Raw genomic sequence first — 11,176 nt, forward strand, 5'->3', positions numbered from 1 at the left:
CCTCCATGGTTCCGCACGCCTGTGTTTTTATTATTTTAATATTTTGCTTTCATGAACTCATGAAAACTCCTTCAATTCATGGAAACTCCCTAAATTCATCAAATTTCTCAAAATTCATGAATTTTTCATAAAATCATCAAAATATTATAAAATTAAGGAAAAGGCACCACGGGACCGTGGTCACGACTGACCGACCATGCCTTGACCACGGCGGTCCCACGCCTCCTCATTCCTTATTTTATAATTATTTTTCATCATCTGATGGTGTTTTCCTCAGTTTCGTCGAAACCCTAATTTTGGCATATTTTCTCGAATGGATGCTCAATTGCACGCCAGAAAATATCAAAATTCTCAGGACTGAGACACGGACGCCTTGGGGACACGAGCAAGCTATCTTGACCGACCAAGATTGTCTCTTTGGCTCACGGAAGCCGGTCCCATCAATTTTCACAGTTTTGACCTAATTTGCACAATTGCTCATATTAGGTCCAAAACTCTTCCAAACACTTTGGATTTTCATGAAGTGATCGTCAGGCGGCCACGTGACTACCCAGGGCCGGTTTCATGACCCCATGGTCGATCCCTCACTCCGTCATAATTAATTAGGTTTTCTAACCTAAGGCTCAGACGAGCATTTTCGAATAAATGATTAAACCAGCATTTAATCATTCTTTCACCAACAAATCGTCAAATCTTCAGGAGTTCTTTGTATTTTCTCATGTGATCATATGGACACTACATGGTTGATCCACGGTCCCATGTAGTTGCTCTCTCCTTCGTCCCATGGTTAAAATTCTGACGAACCATGAATTGATCATCAATTGATCAAATTAGGGTTTCTGAATCCAAGGATCATCATTCCAGATTCCAACCTTAATAATTTTACGACGACCTCATGGTCATTAATCTTATTAATTATGCTCGGTTCAACAACCAGTACTTTAATTAATATTTTGGTCACACTGCCAATAATCCATCAGATGAGCAACACTTGCTCAGATGATCAAATATTCAACAATTCATCGCATGAGCAACACTTGCTCAGATGATAAATATTTGCTCAAACCAAGGAATATTGGTTCAACAATCAATATTCAACGATCCATCGAATGAGCAATACTTGCTCACTTCATCGTAAGAATTATACCTCTGTCTCATGTCATGTTCAACTCAGCAACTACATGGACTCATCGTCCCATCAAACCACAAAGTCATCAATTGACTAAAAAACCACGAGACGTCAATCATGTCACTTTGGGGGATATCACTTAGGGTTTTGGTCTGGCGGTCTACGACACGTGTGTTCAAATACACTATGGAATGTGAGCAAGTCGTGCAATCAGTTGAAGGAATTCACGAGGTAGTGGGTGAAAATCGACCAAGTCTCCTGATAGGTGTTATAAAACACCTAATTTTATATCTAGTATTTATGCTTTCTTTGCGATTATCCTTGTGAATTGCATCTCTTATGTTTAGTTTTGAGTTATTAGGTGTAATGGAGTCCGTGGGAGCAAAAGAAGGAGAAAAGCGTCCATTTAGAGCGAGAAAGGCAAAAAGGTCAATTCACACGCGATATTTGGAGCGGGCTAAGGTGCACGAGAAGGATGTGAAGAATAAACTGTCAATTTTTCGAAGGTGACAGTTGAGCAGAGAAAGGAATTAGCTTGCCAGTTCTGCAAAACTGACAAGTCATATATGAGTTTGGTGACCATGTTAACTTGTTGGGTGCCTATAGTAGTTTTGGCCATTACACAAGCCCTAGAATTCAGTGAGAAATCAATTTCTCATTATTTCTTCTTTTTCCACCTGAAAATCGAGAGAGGAGTGGCTGTTGTTGGTGGAAGAATTCGGGGCTGAACTGAGAAGAAATTAGGGTTTGGTCGATTGTGTTACAGGGTGATGGCTAGAACAAAGATGTTTACGAATTGATGAATCTGGTGATGTTTTGAAGAAATTGTCAAGAATCAGAGATGGGTTTGTATGCTATGTTCAGGTTAGTTGAGAAGTGAACTTGGCAGTGAGATACAATTGCTCATGGTGGTGAAGTTATGTGTTGTTCTTGAATGGTTTGAATCTGAGTTGCGAGAAGACATGGGTTGTTTGTGATTGTGAAGAGATTCATATGGTGCTAGTAGATGTGAAATTAGGGATCTGAAAATGGAAGAATCTGCAAATTGGAGAAGGAATTCAAGCAGCTATGCTCAAATTAATGAGATGGGAATGATTGTTGTGCAGTGGGTTTGGTGGACTGGTATTACAGGTTGTGTGTTGAATGTATGAGCAGAAGGCAAGGCTGGTATCTTGGTTGTGTTGCAGAAGTGCAGGTTGTGCTGAGTAAGTGCAGAACGAGATGGAGACTGGCTCAAGTGTGTTGCATGGAAGTGAAGATTTTTGTGTTGCCATGAGCTGCAGGTGATGGTATTGGCAGTGATTAAGATGGTTTCTGCCATTGATGGCGGTGACTGAAAGATGATGAAGTGAAGCAGTTGAAGCTTTAATGTGCCAGGAGTTGAAATGAACATGCAAATGGCTCAATGGATTGATGTTGTTCATGTGAAACTGAGAATGGTGAAGGATGCAATTGTGTTGGGAGATTGCAGGTGGAAGAGATGATTTTCAAGGGCTAACTGAGATGGAGCATCGAAGACAAGGTGGTGCTGTTACTGCTTCATGGGTTCAAGGATTTGAATTGCAGGCAAAGGGGCTGAAGTTTATGATGTTGCTGTCAGTCAAGGATGGAATTTCTGTGGCAGGAATTGAACTGAATTAGATGAATGTGCTGGATGAACTAAAGTTGATGGAGGGAATTGGTTGAGGCACTGCAGGTTACAAGACTGAAGTGTTGGTGTTGTGTTTTGGTTCAATGGTGTCATGTTGGTTACAGTGAAGTAAGGGAGACTGCAAGGCTGAAAATGGAGATTGAATCTCAATTGCTGGTGGTGGTTGCAGCTGTGGAAGTCAGTTCAGGTTGCAGCTGAGCATTGCTGTTCTGGTAAGTGCAGAATGGGTATGAGCTGGGCAGATGAGCAGCTGAAATGGCTTTGGGGTGATGCTGGTTATGTATGCAAGACTGCAGGTGGTAGTTGTATTATTATTACAGGGAATCCAAGGAATATTGCAAGGATGAACATGGAATTTAGGATGGATGGGTTGTGTAAGAATGGATATGCTGCTTAGCTGAAGTTGTATCTGAAGTTGGTAGAAAACATGGTGTTTCAGGTGGTGCTGATAATGAAAGGACTACAATGGGTGTTTGAGCAGCAAAGAAGTGGTGGTTGAACTGAGAAGAAAACTGAAGCTGGCAGTGATGCACAATCATTGTGCATCAGCAGTTCAGGCCTGTGCAATGGCCTAGACAAAGCCACTCAGCCCATCCAGCTGATAAAGATGCTGACTCGGTCTGACTTTGACCGAGTTGACCCCAGTCCGACTCAGTTAACCCGACCAATTTGACCCGTTGACCGACGCGGACTTTTCCGGTCACCTGAGCTGTTTTCCGGCGACTTTACCGGCCAATTTCCGGCGACGATTTTGGACATATTTTCTACATGGTTTTTTCTCACATATGGGCTTAGTGGACATCTTGCTATTGGACTTTGGGCTTTTGAAGACTTGACCTAATTTTGGAAGGGAGAAAAGCTACAAAAAGAAAAGTTTTCTACAACTTTTGATATCACGTATTCTTCTTGGAGCTTTGGAGGAAACTACTTCTAGGGTTTGCTTTGCTTTCATCTTCTTTATTTATTTTATTGATTATGATTATGATGAACTCCATTATTATGAGTAACTAAACTCAATTATTGGTTATGGGATAAAAGTTGATTTCCAACATGTTATTTGATTCAATGAATTAGTTTTGTCTCAATACTTTATTGTTTATGTTTCATTATTAATATTGTCATATGATTTGAATGCTAGTTTGTTTGAGTCCAGAATCAATTAGATTAGTCTTCATCTCTATTGCTAGATTAGGGTTTTCAATACGAAAAAGTTGTTTGTCCCTGATTTTAAGTAGCATAATTGTGGATAGTGCTTGTAGTGATACATCCTACTAGTCACATATGAATCATAACCTTTGTTGAAACGAATTAGTGCTTTTACACATTTTGTTTGCATTGATTAATCTTATTTCATATAACTTATTGCTCTTAGGGAGTTAAACTTAATTGTGCTTTTACACTTTAGGTTGCTTTCTAGGTAGATTTCACATTAGCATCTTTTAATGTTATTTGTGATAAAATCGGGAAATAAACGGGATACTCTTGCGATCAAGATATCCTAGGACTTCTAATAGATGAGAGATTAAATTTCAATTCTAATCATTGATGAAAATACATGTTTGTGAATGATACTATCCCGTGACCAATATCTTCTCCTTATTGATTATTCAATTATTTTATTATTTTTAATTTACTTTCATTGCTTTGTTTGTTTAGATAAAACAAAAACCCCCCCTTTGGTTACTAAGAAACTGAAAATTGATAACAACAAAAGCCTCTCTGTGGGAACGAACTCTTTCTTATCGCATACTATATTTATTTCTAGTTGAGTGAGGAAGTGAATTATATTTTCCCGGCTGACAACCGGTCAAATTCTGGCGCCGCTGCCGGGGAGGCATACGGCTTGTTATTAAGTTTTTAGTTTCTTATCATCATTTATGCTTTCATATTTGCTTTTTGTTTTCTTTTCTTTTTTCTCACTTGTTTGCGAGAATTGTTTTCAGGTACCTAATCCCTGGCTTCTAAAGATTGGAACTATCCAAGGTGCGGGATAGCTACTCGAAGAGGCACAATACTCCAACCAAGTCAAGACACGACGGAAGAACAAGAGTTAGAAGTGGAAGAAGAATTACAACTAGAAGAAGAACAAGAGGTTCCATTTGTAGAAGAACCACTAGTTGAAGAAGAAGAAGAAGCAATGGGTGATGCAAATCGTACACTCAAGGACTTGGCTTCTCATAGGCTTGATGCACAACGGTGGTGTATTGAGACAAACTCAACCTTCGAGATCAAGCCGGGGTTAATCAGAGAGTTACCGAAGTTTCATGGCATGGAGAATGAAGATCCAAACAAGCATCTCATGGATTTTCACAACGTTATCATGGCTATGCTACCACCGGAGACTAATGTCGATGGTGCAATGTTGAAAGCTTTTCCATTCTCTTTGGCGGATAATGCTAAGGAATGGTTGTATTATTTACCATCTGGAAGTGTCACTACATGGAACGGGTTGAAGAAACTCTTTATAGAGAGGTATTTTCCTGCGTCAAAGGCTACTCAAATTCGCAAAGACATTTGTGGGATAAAGCAACACGTAGGAGAATCTTTGTATGAATGTTGGGAGCGATACAAGAGATTGGTGGCAAGCTGTCCACACCACCAATTTAGTGACGTGACGATAATATAATACTTCTACGAAGGTCTCCAATCAAGTGATAGATATCTTCTTGATGCAGTGGGTGGTGGAGCTCTAGTGAACAAGACGGTGGCCCAAGCTACCGAGTTGATTGAAAGCATGGCTGCAAACTCGCAACAATTCTGCACAAGAGGTGAACCAATGGTTAGGCGAGTGCATGAAGTTACGGATTCATAATCACACTGTGATCAAAGGATGGATAACATGGAACAAATGATGCAAAATATGGTTGCGGTTATTTTACCTTCATATGGTGAAGAGTTGGAGCAAGCTAGTGTGGTCTTTCCAAATCAACAAAGACGGTATGATCCCTACTCCAACATTTACAATCCGGTATGGAGAGATCACCCCAACTTTAGATATGCAAACAAGCAAGGCGCGGTTCAACAACCTACATTCAACCGTTCGGGTGGATTTCAACCACAACAACAACAATTCCAGCCGCAACATCAACAATTTCAGCAACCACAACAATCGATGCAAAATCAAGGTTCCGATATCGATGCAAAGCTTCAAACTTTTATGCAAGGCATTTCTACCATGTTTAAGGAAAGTCAACAAGAAACTAAGAGTGCTATCAAGGAGTTGCAGACTCAAATGGGCTCCATGGCGGTTGATATAAACAAATTGAAGGCACAAAATAGTGGGAAACTCCCTTCTCAACCTATTAACCCAAAAGAGGGTGTCAATGCTATTACGTTGAGAAGTGGTACACAACTTGTGCAACCCGAAGTTACTGATTCGGGAAAGGTGGAAATACCAAAGGAGCCGGTTTTGGAGGAAAATAGGGATGAAATTCACCAAACACCCGAGGTACCTATTCCTAACTCTAAAACTCCGGTTTCTACTTATGTTCCTCCTTTACCTTTCCCTCGCAGATTTTCAAGTTCCAAGAAGGCGGAACTAGAAAAGGAGATTTTAGACGTTCTAAAGAAGATTCATGTGAACATACCACTCATTGATGCTATCAAGCAAGTTCCCAAGTATGCGAAGGTGTTGAAGTACTTGTGTACCAATAAGCGAAGGCTCAAAGATAATGAAGTGCTAAGTGTGGGGGAGAATGCTTCGAAAATCTTACAACACAAACTCCCACCGAAATGTAAGGATCCCGGTAGCTTTGACATTCCAGTCACAATTGGTAACACCACATTTAACAAAGCTATGTTGGATTTAGGTGCATCCGTTAATGTTATGCCTGCATCTATGTACAATTCACTTGAGTTAGGTCCTCTTAAAAAGGCTGGAATTGTATTGCAATTAGCCGATCGCTCTAATGTTTATCCAATGGGTATTGTTGAGGATGTTCTTGTGCAGGTTAATCAACTTGTATTTCCAGCCGACTTTTGCGTGTTATAGATGAATGAAGGGTCATCAGACTCTTCTCTTCCATTGCTACTTGGGCGTCCCTTCATGAAAATGGCGAAAACCATTATTGATGTGGACAAGGGAACGCTAACTATGGAGTTTGAGGAGAAACAATACGTTTCAACATTTTCGAGACGGTGAGATATCCTAGTGATGTCCACTCTTGTTTCTCCATTGATCTTATGGATACATTGGCACAACAAGTGTTTGAATTGAATGGTGATGATGCTTTGGAAACCGTTTTGACTACATCCATGGATAATGGTGTAGAGTGTGGTAATGAAGTCAAGGAAACCCTTGGTGATATTAATTCACTATAAGGATGCCCGGAAACTCATAATATCTCTTTTATTTCTTTACCATGCAGTGATGAAAAGCTTGTACCTTCCATTGTTAAATCTCCAAAGTTAGAATTGAAACCTCTTCCCGATCACCTAAAGTACTTATACTTGGGTGACAAGGAAGATTTACCTGTGGTTGTTTCTAATAAGCTTAGTGAATTACAGGAGCAAAAACTTCTAAGGGTGATAAGGAAGTACAAGACGGCCATAGGATGGACATTTGCCGATATCAAGGGTATAAGCCCTGTCGTGTGTATGCACAAAATCTGTTTGGAGGACGATGCAAAGCCTACAAGGGATGCGCAACGTCGTTTGAACCCTCCCATGATGGAAGTTGTGAAAAAGGAGATACTAAAGCTTTTGGGCGTGGGTGTTATCTACCCCATATCCGGTAGCAAGTGGGTGAGCCCGGTACAAGTAGTACCAAAGAAATCAGGTGTGACGGTGGTGGAGAATGATAAGAACGAACTTGTGCCAACTCGTGTGCAAACCGGTTGGAGGGTTTGTATTGATTACAGGAAATTGAATGCCACCAATAGGAAGGATCATTTTCCATTACCTTTTATTGATCAAATGCTTGAACGTTTAGCTGGACATTCTTATTATTGCTTCCTTGATGGTTATTTAGGTTACAATCAGATTATGATAGCGCCGGAGGATCAAGAGAAAACCACTTTCACTTGTCCTTTCGGTACTTTTGCTTACAGAAGGATGCCTTTTGGCTTGTGCAATGCTCCAGCTACCTTTCAAAGGTGTATGGTAAGTATATTCTCAGAATGTGTTGAAAACATAATCGAAGTGTTTATGGATGACTTTAGTGTCTTTGGTGATTCATTTGACCTTTGCTTGCACAACTTGTCATTAATCCTTGAACGATGTGTTGAAACAAATCTTGTACTAAATTGGGAGAAGTGCCATTTCATGGTAACTCATGGCATAGTTTTGGGCCATATAATATCTTCTAAAGGCTTGGAAGTCGATAAATCTAAAATAGACCTTATTCGTTCTTTAACCCCTCCCACTACGGTGAGGGAAATACGCTCTTTTTGGTCATGCAGGTTTTTATCGTAGATTTATCAAGGATTTTTCCAAGATAGCATCACCACTTTGCAACTTATTGCAAAAAGATGTGGTTTTTAACTTTGATGAAAAGTGTATGGCGGCATTCAATCGTTTGAAAGAAATTTTGATTTCAGCCCCTATCATTAAACCATCGGATTGGAGCAAGCCTTTTGAGATCATGTGTGATGCAAGTGATTATGCGGTTGGTGCGGTGCTTCGGCAACGTGTGGGGAAGATACCTCATGCTATTTATTATGCTTCTAGAACGTTAAATTAGGCCCAGCAAAACTACACAACCACTGAAAAAGAGTTGTTAGCCATCGTTTTTTCTTTGGAAAAGTTTCGCTCTTATCTAATTGGTACAGAAGTTGTTGTCTTTTCTGATCATGCAGCGCTTAGGTACTTGCTAATGAAGAAAGAGGCGAAACCGAGGCTCATACGATGGATCTTGCTCTTGCAAGAGTTTGATATTGAAATCAAAGACAAGAAAGGAATTGATAACACCGTTGCGGATCATTTGAGCCGTCTTGCTGTGGACAAGGAAGCTATCCCATTGCGTGAAAGTTTCCCGGATGAGCAACTATTCTCAATTTCCTTTGGAGAGCCATGGTATGCTGACATTGTGAACTACTTGGTGTCTAAACAAATCCCAAAGAACTTGTCTCGTGCTGAGAGGGACAAACTTAAGAGGTTAGGGAACCAATACATATGGGATGATCCATACTTATGGAAACAAGGTAGTGACCAAGTGTTACGAAGGTGCATTCCCGAATCCGAGTTTAATTCTATCTTGTCTTTTTGTCATTCCTATGCTTGCGGAGGACATTTTGGGAGTAAGAGAACCGCTTAAAAGGTACTTGAAAGCGGTTTCTATTGGCCAACCTTGTTTAAAGATGCATATATATTTTGTACAACTTGTGATAGGTGCCAAAGAACAGGCAATCTAGGTGCCCGAATTCAAATGCCACAAACTTTTATTCAATTTATTGAGGTTTTTGATGTATGGGGTATTGATTTTTTGGGTCTTTTTGTCAACTCTCATGGGAATTTTTATATCTTACTTGTTGTTGATTATGTCTCGAAATGGGTGGAAGCTAAGGCCACCCCGACTAATGATTCTAAAGTGGTTTCAGATTTTGTGCAAGCTAATATCTTTGCAAGGTTTGGAATTCCAAGAGCTATAATTAGCGATGGGGGTACTCACTTCAAAAACAGGATTTTACAAACCTTGTTGAAGAAGTACAATGTGTCACACAAGATTGCAACACCTTATCATCCCCAAACAAATGGACAAGCCTAGGTGTCTAACCGGGAGGTGAAATCCATTCTAGAGAAGACGGTGAATCCAACAAGGAAAGACTGGAGCATGCGACTTAATGATGCTTTGTGGGCTTATAGAACCGCATACAAGACACCTATCAGGATGTCTCCCTTTAGGCTTGTGTATGGTAAACCTTGTCATTTACCCGTTGAAATTGAGCATAAGGCGTTTTGGGCTATTAAGCAATGCAACATGGAGATGGATGGAGCTGGAAAGCAAAGGAAGTTACAACTCCAAGAGCTAGAGGAGCTTCGCAATGATGCATTTGAAATCTCACGCATTTACAAGGAGAAAACAAAGGCGTTTCGTGATAAGATGATTTCTAGAAAACTATTTTGCATTGGGAAGAAAGTACTTTTGTTTAATTCTCGCATGCATTTATTTCCGGGTAAATTAAGGTCACGTTGGGTTGGACCTTTTATTGTTACTAATGTGTTTTCTCATGGTGCAGTGGAAATTCGTAGCATAGCTACAGGAAAGGAACTTCAAGTTAATGAGCACCGGTTGAAACCATATAATGAGAATTTCACTTCCGAAGTGGTGGAAGGAGATAACTTTTTGGATGCACTCCCTCTGGAGGAGGCATATAAAGCAAGGAGATAGTCGGGCTGACGACTTTAAACCAAGCGCTAAATGGGAGGCAGCCCATAGGATGAGTATCTCTTGTCTTGTATTTATTTCTTGTTTTCGTTTTTAGTTTTAGTTTTTTCTTTTCTTGCATTTACTTTTTCTGTTTTGTTGTCATCATTATGTTAGAATTTCCCACCTTGACTTTCTTTGGACGATTCAATTTACATTGAGGACAATGTAAAGTTTAAGTGTGGGGGAGTGGTTAAGCATTTGAATTGTAAAATTTTCAACTTTTTTGTGAAATAGTGAATAAGAAACCTTCAACTTATGGTTAGTTTAGAGTCACATAGTATTCATGTCGCTAAGATTACATCGAGATTCTCATAAGAGTCACTGAACTTAGAGATGACAGAGAACATGATCGGGTTTCTTACTTGTATGAGAGTTAAAGTTGGATTTAACCATCCCAGTGGCAAATGAGGTGCAGATTGAATTCGGTATTAGATTTGTGATCTCCTATAGTGGAGACTACCCATGTTACATCATGTGAGGCACCGACCTTCATTTATAATATGTGCTTTTAGAGTGTGTGTCACCGTACGTTAACTCCGGGTAGAATGGTGAGCTACCCAACCTCCCACCAATAGAAGAACTATTTTGATCTCTTGAGTGCTATTTTATCAATCATGAATGGTGACATCGAATTGCTAACTTACATACCACTTGTGATCTTGTTCGCAGTTAGCACCATCCACTGTATCTCTCTCTACACCAACAGGTCCATAGAAACACTATCATCATCAACAAGAAGAAGAACATCACAAATTCGAAGGAAAGTTGAAGACGTTTAAGGTTTACAAGCAACAGTACAGAAATGAGCAGATTTCAGATTCAAGTAAAGCAACAAGACAAGGAGCAGAATTTTTACAAGTTGAAGACTATTGTACAAGAGTGAAGATTATTAAGATGATAATTCAAGAAGTTTGTGATATCGAGACATACAAGTTATCGAGCGGTAAAGTACTTACACCATGGCCTTTGTACTTGCATTTTTATTTTTATCTTTATTTTGTATTTGTATCATTTTCTCTTGTTAAAAAAA

This window comes from Papaver somniferum, chromosome 1 (genome assembly GCF_003573695.1).
Source record: "Papaver somniferum cultivar HN1 chromosome 1, ASM357369v1, whole genome shotgun sequence".
Classification (NCBI taxonomy): Eukaryota; Viridiplantae; Streptophyta; class Magnoliopsida; order Ranunculales; family Papaveraceae; genus Papaver; species Papaver somniferum.